The 23,872-nt window shown below is 47.2% G+C and overlaps 2 protein-coding genes and 1 non-coding gene across 9 annotated transcripts in view; 1 reads left to right on the forward strand and 2 right to left on the reverse strand.

Moving 5' to 3' along the window:
- TNNT3 (troponin T3, fast skeletal type) overlaps nt 1-1,098 on the reverse strand; it is a 31,489-nt gene extending 30,391 nt beyond the window's left edge. For 4 of the 5 annotated variants that reach the window (XM_071808995.1, XM_071808993.1, XM_071808996.1 and 1 more), the window contains exon 1: nt 977-1,098. The gene's annotated coding sequence lies outside the window, so the exon portion shown is untranslated. The remainder of the gene's footprint in view (nt 1-976) is intronic. The other variant, XM_071808997.1, reaches the window with a different exon arrangement.
- A 1,025-nt stretch (nt 1,099-2,123) lies between these two features.
- Nucleotides 2,124-19,028, forward strand: LOC136102056 (uncharacterized). The gene is made up of 3 exons (XR_011739309.1): nt 2,124-2,288; nt 7,594-7,729; nt 18,923-19,028. It is a non-coding gene; the product is annotated as an uncharacterized protein (transcript).
- LSP1 (lymphocyte specific protein 1) overlaps nt 13,578-23,872 on the reverse strand; it is a 52,923-nt gene continuing 42,628 nt past the window's right edge. For all 3 annotated transcript variants that reach the window (XM_065838836.2, XM_065838837.2, XM_071809001.1), the window contains exon 11: nt 13,578-14,866. The gene's annotated coding sequence lies outside the window, so the exon portion shown is untranslated. The remainder of the gene's footprint in view (nt 14,867-23,872) is intronic.

The following is a 23,872-nucleotide window of genomic DNA, read 5'->3' on the forward strand; positions in this document are numbered from 1 at the left end:
ATACCCTGCCCCAAAATGCATTTTTTATCCTTGTCTTCAGAGTGACATTATCTGTCTGATGTCTGCATGAGGTTTGATGGGAATGATAAGGCTGAGAGAGAGGACTCAGAGACAACAACTGTGCTTAGCTTATATCCCCTCCCTTTCCCCTGCTCTTGTGCCCATGAGGGACAGCTGCCTGCTGGCAATTACCTCTCTGGAGACCCCCCACACCAGCAGCACAGCTCCCACTCAAATCACTGGCATCAGAGCCACCTGTGCTGGTGACACTCCTGCCTTTGCAGGATACCCCTCACCCCAACAGTGAAGAGCTGTGCCCCATGGGGCAGCTGCTGGGGGAGATGCCCCACATACAGGGGGTGGTCACCTGCACCAGGCATGTGAAGCCATGCACACAGGGAGCATCCCATCACCACTCTGAATGTAACCCCCTCCTCCTTTCCCTCCATGCACGCAGGACGTTTCTCCCCCAATTTTCATCTTTTCTGTGGGAGGGGGCAGTTTTCCATGATCACATTTGTGTTTCTCAGGTCTCCCTCTTGCCCCACAGCACATCTTGTCTGCCAGCAGCTCCCCCATGGTCCTGCCCTTCAACTTTCCCACCTTGGACATCCCTTTCTCTGGATGACCAGCAGAGGTGAGGTCAGCATTTCCCCCTGCTGCTGGAGGGAGTTTCCCAAGTACCCTGAGAGATGGCACTGCATTCCCACCCCCACACCTTGGTTTTGGGACGGTCTTTTCTCCCACCCCTGATCCTTGAGAGTTCAGAGCACCCAAGTCTCTGCAGGTGACACAAGCCTTGTGTGATGCCCAACCAAAGCCAGGAAAGAAAAGTACCTTTTCCTTAGGATCCAGTGCAGGATCCTGGATCCTGTGGACCCCAACCCTCCCATGATACTTTTCTATTCAAATCAAGGCTCAGCCCCTCCATGGTTTTACCCCCCCAGTAGCATCCCTTGCTGGGGCTCCCACTTACCTGGGAGGAACTGAGAGAAGCGCTGAGCTCCCTGCCGAAGGGAACAGGCAGGCTGGGATCTACGAGCGTCCCAAGATGATGCAGCTCTCAACTTATAGTGACATTTGATCCTCCGGAGGAGCCGATTGGCCCCAGATCCCCTGCGCTGGGCAGGGAAGGGAGCAGTGATGGGGCGGGGGAGAGACTGAGAGGGGAGCAAGGAAAAGGGGAAGAAAAGGTCATACCATGTATAGGAGCAGCTGGAGGAATCACACAGATGATGCTAAGAAGGGAGGGATATGTTTGGAGAAAAAAAAAAAAAAAGCACACAACAGTCCAGGGCTTATGTTTCTATATTTACAACCCCACCAGGCAGGCAGAGCTTAAAGAGGGGTATATGAGGCAAAGGCACCTCAGAAACAAATTGCGGGGCCCCCACAGCCTCATGTGGTGCACAGTCATGGCACTCCGGCTCTTGCAGTCTCTACACACAGCAGCAGCCTCTGCTCTCCCAGCTGGGAAGGGGCTCTTCCCTGCTGCCCTGCTACATGTTGGGCTTCAGTTGTGCTACAGGGTTAGAATCTGTGGAAGGGCTTGGGGACTCTCTGCCATCCGACACTCTTTGAAGTGAGCGGCCATGGAGCGTATGAGAAGTCAGTAGCACGTAGCACATGTGTCACATATGTGTTTGTGCATGGGTGGTGTGCAGCATGCACCCACCTCTTGCTAAGACCACCAGGGCTCTACCATGCGTCAGGGCTTGAGGAGACCTGGAACAAAAAGCAAAGGAGGAATGCAGCAAGAGAGCTTGTCTGACCTCAAGCCAAACTCAGAGCCCTTCTTAGCACAATAAAAAAGCGTTATTTAAGTAAGGACATCTTAGGGCAAACCCCAGATGGCTGGACCCCACGCAGAATCCTCTATGTGCCTGCAGGGGTTTAGCTACCCCAGCACCCTCCGCAGTTGCATAGCGGTGCCGGTAGAGGATTGCAGTGCCTTGCACAACCCTCCAGCTTGCAGTTTCCATTTCACTAACCCTTACAGGCTTCAGCTCCCCATCTGCTCCCTCCCACCCCTCTCCCCTTGGCAGGGCTCCCCAGCAGTGTCCTCTGGTGTGCCTGGCAGCTCCAGCACCCCCTTTCTCCCAGCCTGCAGGGGCAGAGAAAAACTTTAGGAGCTGTGGAGCAGGCGATATTTTTGACCTGGGTCACAGATCAATTCCTGCCCACTCTTTCCCTGCCACTTGCAGGAAAGGGTCCCCAACTAATGATGTAGAGATGAGCTTTTAAAGCCGAGGAGCGGGAGCACAGCGCTGCAGCCTCCCATTCAGCAGGTAACATGCACGAGCCAAAATCCCCTCTCCAGCTTGTATTCTCTGGCTGTCGGGCAGCTTATCCCCTTGCCTTCCCCCCGCAACACAGCTCTAGCCAGTGCTTTTGTTACTAGTTGGGTGGGAGGGGAACAGTGCATCCATCCTCAGTGCCCTGGCTTTGGTCTGGGTGGGTGAGCTGTAGTGGACACCCCACACTGCCAAGGAGAGTGACACCCACATGGGATTGCTTGGCCAGGCCAGGTATTGTGGCCTGTGCTCCCCCACCCCAGCACTGCTGAAAGCACTAATGCAGTAAAACAGCTTTCAAGCTGCTTTTTCGGCACCATCAAGCATTTTTGCCATCTTCCGCTGGCTCATTTTCCTTGGGTGCTCCACTAGCTGGGCACATCTCCAAGAAATACTATATTTGCCCCAACTGGCAGCAGAGCAGGGATGCATGGAAGGGGTGTCCCCCAGCTGTTTCTCCTTTTATGCATGCAGTGGACCCAGTTTGGCAATGGTATTCACCAGCCTCCTTTGCCTGCCGATTATAGACTGTCCCTGCTGCTGAGAGGGCATCGTGACTCACGTCTCCCACACCAGGGGTTGGATCAATCAGTTAAAATGGAAGCATGTGTGTGCAAATGCATGTGAAACCTGGGCTTCTCAGCAGATGCGAGGCTGAATGCTCCCATGCTTCCGTCTGGCCCATTTGCTGCCAGTCAGTTGGCAAGAGCAATGTGAGAATCTTGCAGGGTTGTACAGCCTCCACTGGAGTGTCTCTACTTGTGCACCAGTGAGAGTGAAGCACTCCACATCACTCAAATTTCTCTCTAACCATCTTGAAAAAAAATGTAACATTGATGCAGGCTACAGGAATGACAGGTAACTAACTAGACATTTCTACCTGCTGCAGATCTGTTTTCACGTAGGTGAGATGCAAACATTGCTACCTGCAGCATCTCCTCAGATCCTGTACACGTGCACCTGCACTCAGGTCAGTTCCTGATCTGGACATGTTGGGTAACTCCTCCAGACAATGTCCATCATTACATTATGCATCATGTCCATGCCCTGCCTTCCCCTTTACCACCCCCTATAATCATAGGCCATCTGCTTAGTACTGTTCCAAAGGACATCTGTGCATCCCATAGGCTGCCTCTGCCAGCGCCTCCATGTCCACGTCGTGCATCTTGTTCCCCGTCTCAGTGTGGTGCAGCTCCCTCTTCCCCACAGGACCGAGGGGGTCTGCTCCACCTCTCTGGAAGAGGGCTTATCTCATGCCCACATCCTCTGTTTGATCTCTCATCACTTGGTTCACAACCAAGGCTCATTCCCCACAACTCATTTTATGGTTTATGTCGCATGAACCAGATGAGGGAGAGATGATCCTGGAGGTTGTTTCTTTTCTACCAAAAGCTATCAGATTTTGTTAAGCGAGGGCACAGCAAGCACCTGTCTTTGGAGAAGCCCCTCTCGCCAGCTGCCAGGTTAGGAGACAGCACCAAGGCTGAAGAGAGCAGGTCACAGACATGAACCAGGGTCCCAAACTGCATGAAGACCATCCACCTGCTCACCTCATGCCAGAGCCTTGTATGCTTTTACAGTGACAGCGTCTCTACGTGGGAGAGGATACAGCAAACCAGCATTCCTCCTTGAATAGGAACGGGAGGCTGGGGCAGAGTTCTAGAGAAGTTTCTCCTAGGTAACCTACCCCAATATCACGTTTTTTTTCAGTAGGTAGGAGCACCCAGATGGGTTATTTGAGATGGGCCACAGGAATATATAGCATAGCAGGGCCACTTTCAGGAGAGCTGTAATCAGCCCTTCTCATCTTTTCTGGCTGTTGGCTGACCTATTGCAGCAGCCAGTGCACTCATGAAGAGATGCCTTTAAATACAGTGCACACACATTAGCCCCAATGATTTTACAAATTGCATAGAGATGCACACTTTTGCCAAGTGTTTTTCTCTTAATACCCTCAGCCCCCATGTGCATTGCACACTGGTCAGTGGGTAGCATTTCCATGTATCACTGCCTCCTACAGCTGGATGGTGCTCAGCCAGCAAGCTGAAAAAGTGCTGTAAAAGTACATCTATAAACCTCCACAGCCATATAAGTCTGAAATCCTACTTGCAGCTTTACATTCATTGAAGACTACAGAGTTTGTAAATAAAACCAGCTATATCCTTCCCATAAAATGTGCTTTTTGACAACCTAGGAGAGATCTAACTCCTGAAACTAAAAAAATACCTACCCCTTATTCGCCAACTACTAACCAATACTGAGCAAACTGATCTAATACTGAAGCAGATCCTGCTTTGGCCAGAGGACCTCCTGAGGTCCTTCCTCAGCAAAACTTGCCTGTGACTCTGCACTTACACCTTTATGCTAGAGCTGCAGAGAAGCTTTCACTGACACCTTCTGTTATCTGAAAATGATTGTTGCACAAAGCAAAACTGTTTGCCAGGAAAGCACTTTTTACTTGAGTTGTTCCATTATTCACAGTCTGATTTTATTTTTTCCCCTTCTCTGAGGTTATAATTGAATGTTTTCAAAACAACAGCTTTTGATTATTTTCCATGATACAGTTATTCTGGTTTTAGCGTGTTCATCCACTTACAAAAACAGTGCTGAAATACTTGAAGTTATCCAGGAAAATGCATTGATTAAGCTGACTGGGCAAGGGTGGGGATATTTGTTTTTATGTTTTGTGACACTTCCAATTATAAACTTTTTACCATGATTCAAGGCAGGTGGGAAATGGGAATCACAAAAGCCATTTGGGAAGGAAAACTGAATTCCAGTTTCCATCCCCCTTTCTTCTCTGTCCCACCCCAGAGAAGGGTTTCTGCTGTGGGGTTCAATCGGCAGTTCAAGGTTATGGTAGATGCCCTGTGTTCACTGAAACATTCCTTCCAATTTAATGGAAGCAGTTATCAATAAAAAGGCAGATTAAATAGCGACTAAGTACACTCAGAGAAAGGACAGAATAGCTATATATAATTATTTTCTGTTCCCCAGTAAAATCTAATGACCTGTTTTAGGCAGCTAGTCAAGAAGAGATCAGAATAACCTTCAATTTCAAAGTCAGCTCCTCTATGGAAGTATCAGCAGACTGCTGGCATTTTACTAGTTATGACAGGTTCCTGAGGAATCTGAAACACAACTCAAATGGGCCAAGCAGAGACCAGGCTTTCCCCTCGGCTCCTCTAATATGCTCACTTGGCATTTGGGCCCAGGGATCTTGGTCCTCAGCTGGTCTGTCCCTCCCCCAACTCAGAGAGACCCAGTGCAGCTGCTCAGGCACAGGAGAGAGCAAGCATTCACCAGGCTGTGGGTTTGCCTACGTACATCCCAGAGGGTGGCAGGGGAACCTCAGGATGCCAACACCTTCTCCTGATGGTGGCTCCATGACATCTCAAAAGTTCAGGGCCGTGAAAAGTAGAATAAAAGGCAAGAAACAAGCTCCCTCTTATTAATGGCCAAATTACCTACGTACACCTCCAACCACCTTCCTGACACTGCTTTTCTTCTCCTTGCATACAGAGAGAGAGAGTCAACACTTCTGTGGAGGACTGTAGTATATCATCCCTTCCGTGAAACTCAGTTAGTAGGAGAATCTGTCCCATCTTATCCCCTCTTAGCCTGTAAGAGCAGAAACTCTACATGTTCAGATCCCTCCTTATTTCTTGTGCAAACAACTCCTGCTTCAGTGTCCGATGGAAACACAAGCCAGCCTTTGGTGTCATTCATCCAGCACATACTGCAAACACACTCATTAGGCTGGTGTGGTTTCAGTGGTGACAGTGGCAGAGTAGGGTACAATGTGTTCTTGGGCATTTTAAAATTATGTTGAATTTTTCTTATTCATTATGAGATTTTTTTTTCCCCCTGAGTTTCCTGTTGGGTTGGCTCTGGTTGTTATTGTCATCTTTTTTTCCTCAGCAACATTTTCAGTTTTTGAGACACACAAAGTCACTAGCGCTCCTAAAAGACAATGGCAGATTTGAGTTCTTGATTGAGTTCTTCAAGTCATCATTCAAAGAGGGATAAATTGCACTATGGTATTTGCATGAAGGATTGAGCACCTACCCTCAATCCTCCCACAGGTCACCACTGCTCTAAGGAGCAGCATGTCCTGCAGAGCCAAGTGTGATCTCATCAGTCATGAGGGAGGCAGAGAAGGAGAAGCAAAAGTAGAGCTTGCCTCCAATACCAACCCAAAGATACCAGCATCTGCATCTCTTCCATGAGAACTGGCCTCATCAGACAGTCCACAACTCTGACTGATGCAGAAAATGCTTTGCTATCTTGATCCATGACAGAGTAACTCAAAGTCAGGTTAGAGATACATTACCAGGTCAGTGAACAACAAGGCTTAGCAGGGTGGGCCTGGAAAAGAGGTAAGAATTTGTCTTCAGAGTTGGCTTTCTGGCATAGCTCACCAGCATTTTAAAAGCCAGACAGAACAGACCAAGCTTAACCCATGTGTCAAGCTGCTTTTGGACACCTCCAAAGAAACCGCTCTTGCATACATGCATTTCCCTGTGAACACATTTAACCTACCAGTTGCCTTGGCACCCACACTAGAAGGCTCCTGAAAAGCTGTGAAAAAGCAAAGCCCAAACTGGTATGGCAGCTAAAAAAGGGGCTGAAACATCCAGGGACCAAGAGGTGGTAAATAACTGCATGGCATTTAGGCAGTGCATGCTTTCAGCCAGGGCAAAGGCAGGTATTCGTGCCATCCTTACCAGCTCACTTTAGCAGTCTCAGTCCCGATATTTTACTCAAACTGCACACAAACGCCCAATCAAAATTCACCGAACAAATCAGTCCCAAGCTTCTTCTGCTCTAAGCGCAGCATTTTCCACACTTGCACCCTCCGCATACAGCACATCCCTCACCAGGAGCAAGCAGAGAGCGCCAGAATTTGCACTCTTCCTCTCCAGGGACAGTAACAATCAAAGAACATCTCCAAATTTGCATTTTGCAACTCTGACTTTTGCAAAACAGTCAACTGGCAAACTTGAAAAGCCTCTAATTGGTTTCATTGCATGGAGACACACTGCCAGAATAACTGTCCTGGCAACATTACCATCATCTGCCCTTCACCTCACCAGTACTTTAGCTGTTGAACTCTGCAAGGCCAAAGCTGGGAGCATGCAATGATAGTACTCAATAGCCCCTCTTCACACTAATTTTAGGAAATGGAACTTTTCATGCTTTAAAAAAGGAACCATTTTATTTATTTTTGAGAACCTTCTTGTATTTATTTGCTACTGTAAATATTCTCCTCCATCTGATGTTTTGAACTTACCTACAGGGCTCTAAAAATCACACGAAAATAGCACCTGAGATGATCTCAAAGGAACAATGACCTGTTAATTTTGTAAACGGAACAAAATAACACGATGCATCCAACATGCAAGTGATTGCTGATGGAAACAAATTACACATCGGTAAGTACTAAATTCCACCTTTCTTCAGTTAATACTGGTTCCTGATTTTTGTGGTAGACTGTTGCTCCATCACTACACTGTTTGCTTTGTGCTCACTCCGTCCGCCTTAGCCATGTAAGACAGTCCCTGTGGGATTCAAGAGACCCTCCTTGGACACCCTAGATCTAGGCTAGATGCCTCTCTGAAGATAAGGGACCAGGCTGGATTATTTGAGATATATCTATCCTCGGCCAATTTACACCTAAATGAACAAGAGAGCCAGTGAGGATGAAGCCTGAGCAGCAGGATGGGAGTCAGGACCAATGCTTGGAGCTGCTGTTTTGGGCTGTCCCCAAAAGAGAAGAGTGAAGCAGAAGACCAGCTGAGGTGCTCACAGTAGCCACCCAAAGCCTCACCACAGCTTTGGGGAAGGACTCCTAGCCAGCCAAGCACCTTGGTGCTTTCATTCTCTAAAATGACTGCTCATATCAATCTCAATTATATTTTCCCCTTACTTTGCTTCAACTTCCTCCTCTGTTCTTCCCATCACCCTGAAAAGCCTGAAGCCCATGGTACTTTCTTTCTATTTATTTTGAAGGATGAAGAGTGTATATCTTTAGCACTGCTAAATCACTATTACTTAGAGTTATTGTGAAGAGATTAAGCATGTTTCTGAAATTTATGATCTAAATCAAATTGTTTCACAGCAACTAAAACCCTCAGAGGTCCCAAAGCAAAAATCACAGGAAAATCACTTGTGGTCTGTCTCATTATCATCTCAGGATCCTTGTAACAGCTCCATCATTTCTGAAGCGAATGCTAGCTCCAGTTGTGCTAGCACACATCCTTTACCTGCTTTAAAATATACATATGATGAGCATTAAAGTGTGTTGAACCAGCAAGAGTTACCAATAGATGAACCTCAGAGCCTTGTTTAGCAGCATATGAGCTGCCACATCGTTATTTATAGCTGCCCCACTCTTTCAGCTTGTTTATTTTCCTTCCCTAAGGTAGTGGTGGCTAGAGGGGAAGCTCTGACATTCAGGGCCAGGTATCTCTGAGTCTGACCTTTCCTTCAAAGAGCAGAAACTGCAGACATATCTCAAGGAACAAAGTCACTTGGAAACTTTAGACTCTTGTGTACACCACCTCACTGGAAGCCTACTACAGAGCTGCAAGGAAGGGTTGAGCAGAGACCTGTTAATTAGCCAGCATATATACATAAGAATGGTCATAAAACTGAACCTATAATCATTCTGTACCTGGAAAGAGAACCAGATGAAGTCTAGTTTCCCCAATTCAAAGCAAAACAAGTACTATATAAAGACATAATATTCAAAACAGTCTTGAATTTTCCATCAGCTAAGCTTTCCCCAAGTTTAAATAATGCTGTTTTACAGCTTGCAAGCAGTAGGCATTGCCATGGTTGTCAGCCATGTTTCTCAATCCCACCTTGTATAAGCTCACGTAGAATCATTCATTAAAGTCTGTTGGAAAAATAAAAGCAGCACTGAAGCCTGCTATAGAAAGACAAGCAGCACATTTCATTGTTACTGTAGCCCCCACAGATTTATTGAAGAACGGACACTGTACAAAATGACATTCTCCTTCTGCATGATCTAAACAGACAAGACAGATAAAGAATAAACTGTAGAGATGCAACACCTTGGTGTCTGCCTCAAGGTCAGAGCACTGAAAGCCCACATAGAAGTTCCAGTCACTCTCTTCGGGCACTGTTGACCTGCCAAGGGGATGGTAATTTGGGATGGGATAGCATAACAGAACGAGGAACACAAGTAGCCAACAGATACAGGGATCTGGAAAGCATCTCTCTCCTCCACCAGGCTTTGAGGTGAAGCTTAATCCTGCAAGAAAGACTCACTCAACAACTCAGTTTGTCCTTGTTGTGCTCAAAATGCAACAGTCTCATGAAAAGATAGAACTGAGATCTTACAATGAGAGCCTCTGATATGCCAATGCTGCAAAATAATACAATATTGTGAAAAACAAACATGTGAAGGATAGGGACCAGTCAGCTACTGAATAAGACCAGACCAGTTAACTTCTACAGAGAGGCACAGTCTGCTCTCCTTTACTCACACAAGCAAGATGAGTCCCCAGGAGTGCTCTTCACATCCCTAGGAGAGTGCAGGTCTCAGCAACATGCAGAGTTGCACAGGAGAGCTGGAAGCAGGATGGCTTTACAAAGGTTGCTGCATAACTTCATCACCACAGTTCTTATGCTGTGGTTTCTCCACAGCAAATTCACCTGCAGGAGCCTGTCATTTTAGCAAGAGGTAAGCAGAAGATACTTCACAGATACCACATTTTCTTCTGAAACCAGCCACAACACTCTTCACTTGCTACTGATGGGAGAAATGAGCCTTCACACCCCGTTGGCATAGTCCAAGATACACACCCAGAGCACCTGGGCTGCAGCATCCCTTCTTTGGGGCATCTTTCTACTACTATAGTAATCCCATCAACACTCCCCCCACCACATGCACACCATGGTATTTCCCGAGGACAAAGAGCACATCAAAACGTTAATTTAATTGTGGAAAAATTTCCCCTGGCAGATATAGGTATCAGGTATCTCAAAGAGCAACACACATCTGTAGCAAACCAGGTCTTTTCCTGGTTCCTCACCACCACTAAAGCACTCCCATCTCCCCAGAGAGCTTCTACATCATGTGCTCATTTCTGTGCTGCAGCCAGAACCTGAATTATGGCAGTTGTTTCTGTTGAAATCACATCTAGGTCCACATGGGCTTTAAGTGGAGAAAATATGCCCTGCAAATTAACCCTCTGTAGAGAAGGAACCTCACACATGCAGCCTTTGGGGCCTTTTCTGCACTCTCCAAGCTGGCAGGGCACAAGAAGAGTAACAGAAAAAGTTTCTGGCCATCCTTTCCACCAGCCAATTGCAGAACAGAGTTGAAACAGAGTTGAAGTCAAGGAAGGGAGCCAAGAGACCTGTGTGGTTAAACATGGAGCTGCTGGGTAAGCTCAAGTGGAAGAGAAGAGTTTATAGATCATGGAAGGAGGAGCTGGCCACTTGGGGAGAATATAAGGCTGTTGTCAGAGGATGTAGGGAGGCAACTAGGAAAGCTAAGGCCTCCTTAGAATTAAATCTGGCAAGAAGGGTCAAGGACAACAGGAAGAGCTTTTTCAAATACATGGCAGATAAAACTAACACCAGAGGCAATGTAGGCTCACTGATGAACGAGGTGGGTGCCCTGGTGACAGAAGAGAAGGCAGAGTTACTGAATGCCTTCTTTGTCTACTCTGCCGGAAGCTGTCCTGAGGATGCCCGTACTGCTGAGGCTGCAGAGGAAGGCAGGACAATGGAGGAGTTTGCCTCGGTTGATGAGGACTGGGTTAGGGAGCAGTTATGCAATCTGGACATCCATAAATCCATGGGTCTGGATGGGATGCACCCGCTGGTGCCGAGGGAGCTGACTGAGGTCATTGCTGGACCACTCTCCATCATCTTTGCCAAGTCTTGGGAAACGGGAGAGATGCCTGAGGACTGGAGGAGAGCAAATGTCACTCCAGCCTTCAAAAAGGGCAAGAAGGAGGACCTGGGTAACTACAGACCGGTCAGCCTCACCTCCATCCCTGGAAAACTGATGGAACAACTTATCCTTGGTGCCATCTCGGGGCATATCAAGGATAAGAGGGTCATTAGGGGCAGTCAACATGGCTTCACCAAAGGAAGTCATGCTTGACCAACCTCATTGACTTTTATGAGGACATAACGAGGTGGATAGATGATGGCAGGGTGGTGGATGCAGTCTACCTTGAGTAAGGCATTTGACACAGTCTCCCACAGCATCCTTACAGCTAAACTGAGGGAGTACAGTCTGGATGATCGGGTAGCGAGGTGGACTGCGAACTGGCTGAAGGGAAGAAGCCAGAGAGTCGTGGTCAATGGGGCGGAGTCCAGTCGGAGGCCAGTATCTAGCGGAGTGCCTCAAGGGTCAGTACTGGGGCCGGTATTATTCAATATATTCATCAATGATTTGGATGAGGGAATAGAGTGCACTATCAGCAAGTTTGCTGATGACACCAAGCTGGGAGGAGTGGCTGACACGCCAGAAGGCTGTGCTGCCATCCAGCGGGACCTGGACAGGCTGGAGAGTTGGGCAGGGAAAAATTTAATGATAAATAACAAGCAAAAGTGTAGAGTCTTACATCTGGGTAGGAGCAATCCCAGGTTCCAGTATAAGTTGGGGAATGACCTATTAGAGAGCAGTGTAGGGGAAAGGGACCTGGGGGTCCTGGTGGACAACAGGATGACCATGAGCCAGCACTGTGCCCTTGTGGCCAGGAAGGCCAATGGCAGCCTGGGGTGTATTACAAGGAGGGTGGTTAGTAGGTCGAGAGAGGTTCTCCTTCCCCTCTACTCTGCCCTGGTGAGACCCCATCTGGAATATTGTGTCCAGTTCTGGGCCCCTCAGTTCAAGAAGGACAGAGAACTGCTGGAGAGAGTCCAGTGCAGGGCAACAAAGATGATTAAGGGAGTGGAGCATCTCCCTTATGAGGAAAGGCTGAGGGAGCTTGAGCTTGGAGAAGAGGAGACTGAGGAGTAACCTCATTAATGTTTACAGATATATAAAGGGTGAGTGTCACAAGAATGGAGCCAGGCTCTTCTCGGTGACAACCAATGATAAGACAAAGGGTAATGGGTACAAACTGGAACACAAAAGGTTCTACTTAAATTTGAGAAGAAACTTCTTCTCAGTGAGGGTAACAGAGCACTGGAACAGGCTGCCCAGGGAGGTTGTAGAGTCTCCTACTCTGGAGCCATTCAAGACCTGCCTGGACACATTCCTGTGTAACCTCATCTAGGTGTTCCTGCTCCGGCAGGGGGATTGGACTAGATGATCTTTTGAGGTCCTTCCCAATCCCTAACATTCTGTGATTGTGTGAAACAAATTGGTGCAACCAGTTTGCCTGCATGCAAGGGCACAGCAGCGCTGCTTTCACCTCAAGCTGGTACATCTCTATATACCCCATTGTCCCTGCTCTGGCACACTTGAAAATCTCAGCATGGCAGAGAAAGAGCTGAAGAGAGGGAGATGAGACAAGATTGTGTCCATACTCCTCAGTGCTCTCTGAGGAACAGAGACTCCTTGAATTTTTACTTCCAGGAGAAGCTGAAGCAAAGGATGGAGAGGACAAGGGTACCAATACACAGAAAGATGACAGTAAGAAGTGATATATGAGAACTTTTTCCTGTTCCAAACACTTTAGGAAAGCACAGGTAAAGACAGCACAAACTATTTTCTGCCTCTGCACCATAGAAGTGTTATTACTTAGAAGGTCATCTCCATAAAAAGGTTTCTCATTAGCTGGTTCTAGACAGGGTAGTCAGCTCATTAGAGTGCTGAGCTCCTGTACAGACAGCTGTATTGACCTCATCTCAGCCATACAAGCAGGCTACAGAGAATTTTTTTTTTTTTTTCTTTTTTTAATAGCTGACATTGCCAGTGATTTTGGTTGAAGCCTGTGATGCTGCTAAGGTCTATTAGTTGTGGAACTAAGCTCTCTGCTTCTCCTAGCTGATGACTCCATCAGAAGTCTTCTGCATGCTGCTCCATCTTTCACCAAAACACTGCTCATTCCCATTTTACAGTCAGTTACCCACAATAAAGATGAAGAATGCAGCAAGATGACAATGATCTCCTCAATGGGGCAGGCACACAGAAAGCCACTTGCCTGCATACATCAGGTTCCTTTTTGTCTTGTCACTCAGCCTGGTGTTTCTTCTCCTCCACTTTCCAGTAAAGCAGAAAGTTACAAAGTCTTGGAAAACAGCTTTGCTGCAGAAACTCCTACATCAACAAAATCCTCAGAGTTGCCATTCTTACAACATCTTCCTTAAATTTTATTAAATGCTTACAAAAAAAATCCAGGACACACAGTAAATTTAAGCATAAAGCAAACTGATGCAGGAGGAGAGAGAAGCTGCCCTCACTCCAGGACAGCAGAAACAAGTTGCAAAATTATGTTGATGTGGGAAGAGGGCAGGAATAAGACTTCAAGAAGTGGTTTGGGGACATGCTAACACAATGAAGTATGAAAATGTGCGAGAGCTCAGAAAGAACCTTGAGAGCTGACTTACAGACCTCAGGTCCAAGGCCACAGTGTCAGTCTTTGGGGGGCTCAGTTTCCCCATGTTCACAGCAAGGCCTGACCTCCCCAAAGAAGGGTGGATCAACTCCACCACCAGGATGTCTTTTCACCAAGGCAGCTTCCAGCTTTTTCCTGGGTATCTTGTCCACCTCTAGGAACACAGCAGGCAGGTTATCAACATGCCTGCCACATCTGACTTTCAGAAAGAGGGTTTCAATCAGTGGCACTGGATCCCACAGATTAGAGAAAAGTAAATCCCTTTCCCAGAGAAGGGAAATAATACCCCACTGCTCATCTGGGATAGGAGACCTCCAACCCATGTTAGACAGGGAGAAGGTGGCAGCAGGTATTTGAAACAAAGCTGCCATTGCCACTGTCAGGATGGAAAAGTGGCAGAAACATTTTGGCATGGGTACATATTAAATGATGACCTGGGAATTAGAGGGGAAAAAAAAAAAAAAAAAAACACAAACCACAAACACACAAGACTAAGTTGAGTATGATTTGATGTACACAGAGAGACCAGGAGATGGAAGTCCCAACAGAGTGACAAGCAGTCCTTGTGGTCCCCTTAAGCTCAGGATCTGTCCATTGCCCTCCTTTCAAACACTGATTCTTTAACCAGGTTTCCATTGAGCTCCCTCTCTCCCACCAGCCAGCCACCAGGAGCCATAAAAGTAGAAATTATTCATCACACAGCAAAAGCCTGGCCAGCTCGGCAGGCCATCAGATCCCTCTCTTCCTATACTTCAGAATGAAGAGAGTGAACAAAGCCAGATTAAAAAAAAAAAAAAAAAAAAAGCCAGAGAGTCACATAGAACATTAAAACAGGGATGGGTTGTGCCAGCTGATCTAGTTCCTTTCATCCAGCTGAAGGCAGCATGGGGTGTTGTTCACACCTCAATAGGAGGAGACTGAAATCAAGCAGAAGGAGAAGAGAAATATCCTTCAATTATCTTCTGTGGAGCAGAGGAAGTAGTGGCATTGAGGGCTGCATCAAGCCAGGATCCAGCTCAGCTGCAAGACAAGAAAAGAAAAAGTTTATGCATACTGTTTGGCCTACCATGAACAATACCCTGGGCAGTGTACAGGGGCTGCATCTTGCCTAGCAATTACAGGTGGCTTTCTCCCACTCATTGCCATAAAGCCCTGTGAATCAACCCATAAAGCTCTGGCTGCAGGACAGCCAACCATGCTATGTGCCCATGGCAAAGCAGATGCTGAGAGCTGCATGCCCGGCAGAGGTCACGGCTGCCCAAGCAGTGGGAAGGATATGCTCCTGCTCAAGGCGCCTCCTCCCAAGAAGGACGAGATTAGCAGTTTTCCTTCCAAGCCCGAGAAAGCCACTCAAGTGGAAAGCTTGTTCCCACAGCCCCTGGCTGCTACAGCTCTCTGCTTGGGACCATCTGCAGCAGTATCAGGTTCCTGCAGCTCTCGATCTGCTCCACATGCGACAGCTGGTGCATCCAGGGGACTCCAGCATACAAATGACTTTTCCATCACATGATAAATGACTCCTCCACACTGACAGTCTCCCCACCATTCCCCCTTTGGGGTTGATTGCAGATGGAGCAGAGTTCAGGAGAACAGTTGGGATCCAAGAGTAGGTGAGCTCCCCTCCACCCACCAGCACTCAACCAGCAGCAAGGAAACTTAACCCTTTGAAAGCCTTGACTCAGCTTCTAGCTCAGTTTTCTTCCAGTTTATCCTAAAGCCACCCAACTTTTTCAGGCAGTGTTTTCCCCATTGCTCCTAGTTTTTCAGTTCTGGTCTTTCTTCCCTGGCAATAAAAGCAAGTTTATCTGTCCCTTTGCTTTTGCTTCATAATGCAGCAAGGGGGAAGACAACTCTTGCTTGTTGCAGAACTTCTCCTGAGCACATAAAGCTCTGAAGGAGACTCCAACAAAGCATGACAGTGGAGGTAAATAAATTAAGAGCTCATTTCCTTTTGCTGTCTCTTAGCATTTCTGTGCCTCACTAGTCAAACACACAGACTCCAGCACAGTCACATGCTGTGGAAGTTACCTCCCACAAGGTCTCCAAGTCCTACAGCACAGCAGGTTTCAAGTCAGATGCGATGCTGAGATAGAAACAAGAGTGATTTTAATAGCACAGACTACTGTATGAGACCACAAATCTTGAGGTTATAGGGCACAAAGCAGCCTCTGAGAGGAAAGTTTTCCTGGTGCATGTAGATTATATAATAAACTTCCCAGAATCCCCATGTCCTCCTCAGTAGCATCTGGCATCTTGCAAAAAAATCCCATGCATGCTCCTGCTCTGACCGATGTGGGAAAGCTGTGTTCTTCTGGGGTGCAGAAGTCCATAGGACAAGGAAAACAGTAAAAGAGTTGATCAGTATATGGGAAGCTCACTGTCCTGCCTCTTTAGTATTACCAGCACAAGCCTGAAGCAGGTCCACCTTATAATTCTGGTTTACCAGTGCTGCTAGACCACAGCTCATCTTGTGGTACAGGCTGTCCATGAGACCACATTGAACAGGAGCATACGATATCATTCCGCAATCAATCCTAACATCAGACGCACGTACTCACCTTGCGGCAGATAAAATTCATACATGCAATTACCAATTCCCATACAAACAGAACCAGAATAATTGCACAAAAGAAACTAAACACCTCTTCAACTGAGGCACTTTGGCTTTCTGACCCAGAAGAATCAAGAATATCCACAAGGCTGGGAAGGAGAGCAGGTATATGATGAACAAATGTACTCTCAGCCTTTTTTGGGCCAGCACAGGCTTGTTTGTTAGAGTAACTTTTAGAACACAGCAAGTCCTAATCCCAGACTTGTGCCTAAAGCATGAAGCTGATAAGCCACTGGGAATGCCCAACAGTTGTCGACCCCAGCTGGCACAAATCCCCTTGAGCCCCCTTGCCGAAACATCAGGAGGTTTTTCATGCCTGCAGCTGAAATAAATCATAGAATCACAGAACAGTTTGGGTTGGATGGGATGTTTAAAGGTCATCTAGTCCACAACCCCCCTCCACCAGGGGGCAGGGACATCTTCAAACAGATCAGGTTGCTCAGAGCCCCACCCAGCTTGGCCTTGAATGTTTCCAGGGATGGGGCATCTACCACCTCTCTGGGCAACCTGGGCCAGTGTTTCACCACCCTCATTATAAAAAAATGTCTTCCTTATATCTATGCTGAACCTTTCCTCTTAGTCTAAAACCATTATACCTCTTGGCCTATCCCCATCTTTCTTATAAACCCATTTTAAGTACTAAAATTCTGCAATAAGGTCTCCCTGGAGCCTTCTATTCTCCAGGCTGAACAACCCCAACTCTTCCAGCCTGTTCCAGCCCTTTGATCATTTTTGCAGCCCTTCTCTGAACCCTCTCCAACAGGTCCATGTCTTTCCTGTGCTGAGGAAATCACTTGCACCACTTGCTAGACACAGCCCAGACAGTGCCCACCACAGCCTGCTCTAGGGGCCAGCTCATCCACCATGGTGAGGGGTGGGTCTTCAGGGCTTTGTCTCGCATATGCCACCTCTTCAGTGCCTTCATTTGCTGCTGCATGTTTCTGAGGCTTTTTTTGTTTGGTTTGGTTTTTGTTTTAAGAAGAGTCATCCTTTCTTTCCCCCATCCACAAACAGTTTTGGCAGCTACACCAACTACTTGCTCAGCACAGATCAGCTTCCCAGCCCAGTGCTGACAGCAGCGCTGCAAGGCAAAGGCAACACTGGGCACTCAAGCACAAATAACTGTTCTGCACTTTTGAGAGTTTTATTCAGAATAATTTTCCTGCACAGTAGGTATCACAACTACACACCCACACTAATGACAGCAAGTTGGGAGCCACCAGAAACTGAGCAGAGCACATGCAATTGCCCCCCCTAGGCAACCCCCAACATCACCCCACCTCCTCTTCCTCATTTCAGGATGCTCAATTGCATCCAGCACTGGGAATTATGGGGCTCAGTGATTTATGCCTCATTTCATAGCAAAACTCTGCAACTCTGTGCTGAGTAAGAGCCAGGGTAGAGTCAGATTTCTTTCTGGGGGCTGCCAAAGAATCATTGCAGGTCAGAGGCAGAGTGTTTGATGTTCCCCAGCCTTGTTCAGGAAGAGAAAAAGAACTATCTTTTTATCTTTCTATCCCCAACACAGACCCTTAACTCCACTGTGCAGGTAATCTGACCAGTGCTCACCAGAAATAACAGGGGATGATGGTGAGTTAGCAACAGAGAGTGGGAAAAGCAGCTGTGCATCCCCCCAGGACCAGCAGTGTTGGCCAAAGGGGGTCCAGGTGCAATTGCCATTGGGGATAAGACCCAACCCAGACCACAAAACCATTTCTGTTTCACTGAAGAATGAATGATGCAGTCAGAACAGTGCCAATGCTTTCCAAAAGAAAGAAAAAGCTAGGATTTATCTTAAATTGAGTGCAGGAGAAGGTCACCACTGTGCTTGATGCAGCAAGGAAAGATCAGTCAGAGTTAGTGTTGTGACAAAGCACTTTCTCACCAGATAAACACAGCTTTTTAAGTCCTGCATTTCACAGGGATGTCTTTCTGTCAGCTGAAATCAGTCAAGGCCAGTGTTGAGTTTGACTCAAATGATACATGCAGCTTATGGCGGTTTTGTTGTATATAACATTGTATCAGAATATTAATAACTGGAATTTGGAAAGTCATGAAACATTCCTGATTTGTGCCTCTGGAGAATGTTTCAAAGCTTCAAAATTTCAGACCTGCTCTGTTTCTCTTGACTTTTCCTTACAAATCCCATTAGGACTTGCCGAGACACGAACATCTGGGGTGCCAAGGAGTGCTCACTGGATTTTGCATTAATGCCAGGAGCAGGAGGGTTCCAGGTTTAGTAATACAGCTTCTTCCCAATACATCTCTTACTCCGTCACACCACTCTCAAGACTGGCTGAGACTACCTTGGGAGACTAAGGACACTAAGAATGATGCTCTTCTACAATACTGACTCCATACACGTAGCTTTTGGAGAGAGGAAAAGGAGGCTTTATGTAAGAACATTTCATAGTCTACCCCAGGGCTAAGCTCACACCAACTCTAAGCTTTGTGTTTTCTTCCAGGAGATGACAATGCTGATAACGGTATCATCCTCCATCCAGCCTGCTCCCATCCACCACCACCACCTTTCTCCCCCTCCCACCCTACCAAAGCCTGGGAAGGACAACCTGCGGCTCCAGAAGCTGCTGAAAAAAGCAGCCAAGAAGAATGCAGTCCTAGCTTCAGAGCCAGCCAAGTCCTTTCGGTCCTGCCTCTCACCTGTGAACGAGGCCAGCTCTGACCTAGAGCACAATGAGAGCACCCTCCCACCAGAGATCCCCGAAACTGCAGCACCCCCCTCTGCCAGCCTCCCAACCCGCCTCACAGTCAAGCGTGTCACTCCCCGCATCCACTCCCCTTTCCGAAAGAGCAAACCTTTCACGCTGAAGGTCACCGAGCAGAGGCGCATTGCTGAACACCTCACACTCACAACCTCCACAGCCTTGCCCCTGCTACACAAGCCAGGAGCTCCTGAGACTCCACAGCAGCCTGAAGGCACAGACACCCACCTCACCTCTCCAAGCAACCCTTCGATATCTGTTTTGCCCCAGGCTCCTCTTTCCAGCATGCCCAGTAAAGAAAGGGCACCAGAGGTTACCTATATCACCAAGGTGCACACTTACTTTCATAGTGTCAAGCCACCCAGGGCTAAGACACCCACATCAAATCAAATGCAAGCAACCACCAGCCATGAAGACAAAAGGCCATCTCCTCCAGCAGCTGAAGCAAGCTGCTCTGAACCACCTCCAGAGCAGATACCCATCCTGCTCAATGACAGCAAGGCCACAGATCCCACACTGGAGCCTCCTCTCCTTTCTGCTGCAGAAACTGAGCCTCCTAATCAAGCACCCAAGCCTGCTCCTACTGTAGAGTCTATCAAGGCCCCTTCACCCAAGCCCAGCACCTCTGATGCCCATGTCAACAAGCCCACAACTCATGGAAGTGACACAGAAATATCTGGGTCAGAGACAGCTCCTGAATTACCCAAGCAAGATGGCAACATCCTAAAACCATTGACACCCAGCACTCCCTGGAATCAAGCACACCTAGAGATAGCAGCTCCAGCACAAACTAGCAGTACAGGGGCCACCTCCACAGACACCAAGGTAGAACATGTCATTCAACCTCAGCTGACCTCCAGTTTGCCAAACACCAGCCCTTCCCTCAAACCTGAACCAGCACTATCATCAGCAGAAGCAGCAAGACCTCCTAGAGCCAGTGCTGGTGGCTGGCATTGCCTCAGGAAGCACTTGTTGGTGCAGCCAGAAGGACCCAGCTTCCCAGAGCCTGAGCCGGAAAAGCTGGGACAGGAGGAACAGAGCAAGGAGAAGGACAGCTCTCAAGCAATCATCAGTCAAGACCACAGGCCATTTAAATCAAGGGCCACAAGGATGTGGGATGCTATTTTATACCAGATGACCGTCAGCAAGGAGAAGCAGCAGCAAGCGGAAGAGAGGAAGTCTCAGAAGGAAGGTAGCTTCTTTCTTCCCCGCCGCTTACCCATCCTTCTACATAAGCCACGCTTCGATGCCCGGAAACTGAAGGAACTGGCTGCCAAACCCATGTCAAAAATCACCACCGTGTTCGAGGTGAGCCGATTTAGACCCAGAGCAGCTGAAGAGCATGCCAAGAGCTTTAACAGAACGGCATCAGGATGGTCAGTCAACTGAAGCCAGGCTGCTTCACCAGGCCCACATCTCTGGAGGTTCCTACGGGGCACCAAGCAAGAAGAGAACCTATGACCTGGTTTACTCCCCAACAGAGCCAAGCATAAGGAAAAAATAAAATTAAATAAAACATCTCCAAGCCGGCAGCCTCATGCTGTGGATTTACTGTATGCAGTAACATGAGGAAGAGAGGGGAGGCACACAGTGAAGATGAATTGCCTGTAGAAAAAGCCCAGTTTAGAGGAGAATGATGGAATCTGAATTTGATTGTGTTTACTTAAGAACAAGAGAAATCCTAGCAACAAAATCAATTGTTGATGAGATATGAAGGAATTTGCATTGCTTCACATCCCCTCTGGGGAATCTTAGAAACTGAACTCAAAAAGGCTACACGCTTCTTTTAGCTTCTCCACCAAGGGTGCTGTGGAGGGCACCCCACACCTGTTCACTGAAAACAAGGTGGAAACTCATCCTTTCACCCAAGGCAAGGGACAGTATAACATCCATCCTGCTTTCACATAGCAGTTACCCTGCCTAAAAAACTGGGCATCATCATTTGATGTCCTCCTAGGTCAGTCTACTAAATAGTAGCATGCAAAAGACTAACTTTGTTGCAGCAATCAAGTTCTGTTATGTATTTTGCAGTGCTTTAGCGTTTTCATGATACCCACCAGCCGAAGGAGGCTCTTGCTGGTTATCTAACTGTGTTTTTAACAAGGTGCTGTTTTCTAGGCGTTTCTTTTAAGAGTGTGCCACCTCATTTTCAGGTTCAACATCATTATAGTTACAGACCTACTGGTACCTGATATCCTGAAAAAAAAAAGGGTATTTAAAACAAAATCCCCAACTCTCTCCATACAAAAAGACAGCTGTGCTTTCCAGCATTACAGTCACCTTCTACGTCTCCATCATCAACAAGCTTACAAGCATGGAAGCTGGAGATCAGCTATTTCTGTTTCTCAAAGGGACTTTGTCATATGCCAGGATGTTCCTACACAGCTAATATAGGATTGCTATGTTTAGTCCAAATAGGAAACTCAATACACAGCTCTTTACATTCTCTTCCTGTGCAGAGGGTATTGAGGCGACCAAAGTTTCCCCAAGCCAAATTTCTAATAGACTTAGTAACAAACCCAAAAGGCCATTTTGCCTTTAAGTCTTCCAATTTTGAGATGATGCTATCAGAAGAGCTCAGTTATAATCAAACCTTCACTGAAATTTTCACTTTGCTGGTCTTATCCCCTGATTTGTAACCCCTTACCTATTCCAAGGCTGGGGGGAGGGGGGAGTGGCACAGAAAAAAGGAATAATAACCCAAGGAGCATAAGTCAGGATTTCTCCAATCCCCCAGTTTTCCAATAAGAAGCTGAAAAGACGGTTGGAAACACACCAGAAATCATGAGTGGATCCCAGGTAAGCTTTTTGCAGGATAATTCAACATGTTGCAAAAGAAGGCTACAGCAAAAGATCCACACAGCAACACAAAATCAAAAAGAATGCAGCTTGAAACATACAGAAAGCCTAATGCAGATAATGACCTTACCACACAGCGATAAAATGGCACCTTACTGTAGCACAGACAGACAGATGCTGGTGCATGAGAGTCTGAATGCACAACATCCACAGCATTTGCATGAAGCAGCACAGCCAACACTGATTACACTTGGGAGGCTAAGTGAATCTGGCCAGAGAAGATGGTTCCAGAAGCAACTGTGCTGCAGCAAGCACAGCCACTCAGAATGGACTAGCAACTCTCACATGTGGCAATGAGGAAAGGCTTATGTCTCAAATTCATGGGGCTTCCCACCAGGCCACATCCACAATGCAGCCTCACTGCACAGGGACAGAGGATGGACAATCACCCGCAGTGGGAAGCAGAGGAAGGCAGGTTTGGCTGCATGGTTTCGCCCTTCTGCCCCAGCAGTGAAGGACAGAGACATACAGCAGGCATGGCAAGTCCTGCAGAGACATCCCCTGGCACGAGAGCATTGCAGAGAAGAAAACAGATGTCCGGAGGCAAGAGGAGATTTCCACCAGTGGCTCTGCATTGGGAGCCATTGCAGCATGTCCCAGCCTGAGCTGCTGTGCTGAGCAAGAGAAGGGGAGTGCTGCTGGGCCCAGAGTTTGCTTGGTTTTCAGTGTCAAACAGCTTCAGGCAGTTGGTAAGAGCCCAAACTGCTACTTACAGAAAACCTCTTGCTCTGCAGCCCACTCAAAGGTCCTGCAGCCCAGGAAGGACAAGGAAGAAGAAAAGCTGATGAGGTGGTGTTGAGTGAGTGACATGGGGGTGAGCCAGAAGGGCTTGGGAGGAAAAAGGCAATCACAAAGGGATCCAGAAGTAGGAAAAAAGTATGAACATAGTTCAGGGGGGTAGAGAGGAGCTGAGGAAGCAGGGACTTCTCACCACACAATACAGCAAATTAAAACCCAAGAATATAAACAAGCCAAGATCCTTCAAGCTATTGTGGTCGTTTTGCTATTCACAGTCAAAAAAACCTTCCTTGTGAATGAGCCCATAGGGCAACAGTGCTGTGCAGTGGTTGTTTGGAGCACTGGGTGGATCCTAGAGGACATCACATGACAGTCACTGGCCTTTCAAGAAGATATACTAGAACAGGATCAGAGCAGAGGGCACGTTCCTTCAAGCTACTTGCAAACAAAACCTGCTGACAACCCAGCAAAACCTGTTTGCTGTGAAGAACTGAAGCTCAGGAGGATCTCACCTGGTGCATCAAAACAGACTTCAGGAAAAAGAAGAGGACTGATCAAAGTGAAGACCTTAAAATAGGTTTCTGAAAGCCACAGGCAGAGAAACAAGTTGAGGATACAAGTCCTGTGAGCTCCTCCTTCTTTACATCTAAAAAGATAGGCAGCAGTACAAACCCAAGCCTGCCTAAAGCTATGTTGCTATCACTAAGTAGCACTCAAGAGAGCTTATCTTCTAAATGGGCACCACAAAATTAAAAAAAAAAAAATATATATCTAGGCCTCTGCAGCACTCAAAACCCAATTCATTTAGGAAAAATTAAAAAAAGGAACACAGCCCCCAGAAGATTTCAGAAACAAAAGGTGTTTTGTAACAAATCGAGCTATTTATAATGTTGGCTATGAAATAAAGCTTCTTTTTTATAGTAGGACAAAAAAAGAGATCGAGCTTGTTTTCATTCCCAACAACTTCCTCTCCTCTTGGTGCCAGATGCTGCCCGGTTGGATTCAACTAGTTATCACCTCCCTCTGTGCCATTCCTCCTTATTGCCGCAACCCTCTGTTATCATCCACTCAAGATAACACCAGGACATCTATTAA

Source organism: Patagioenas fasciata, chromosome 5, assembly GCF_037038585.1.
Source record: "Patagioenas fasciata isolate bPatFas1 chromosome 5, bPatFas1.hap1, whole genome shotgun sequence".
NCBI lineage: Eukaryota > Metazoa > Chordata > Aves > Columbiformes > Columbidae > Patagioenas > Patagioenas fasciata.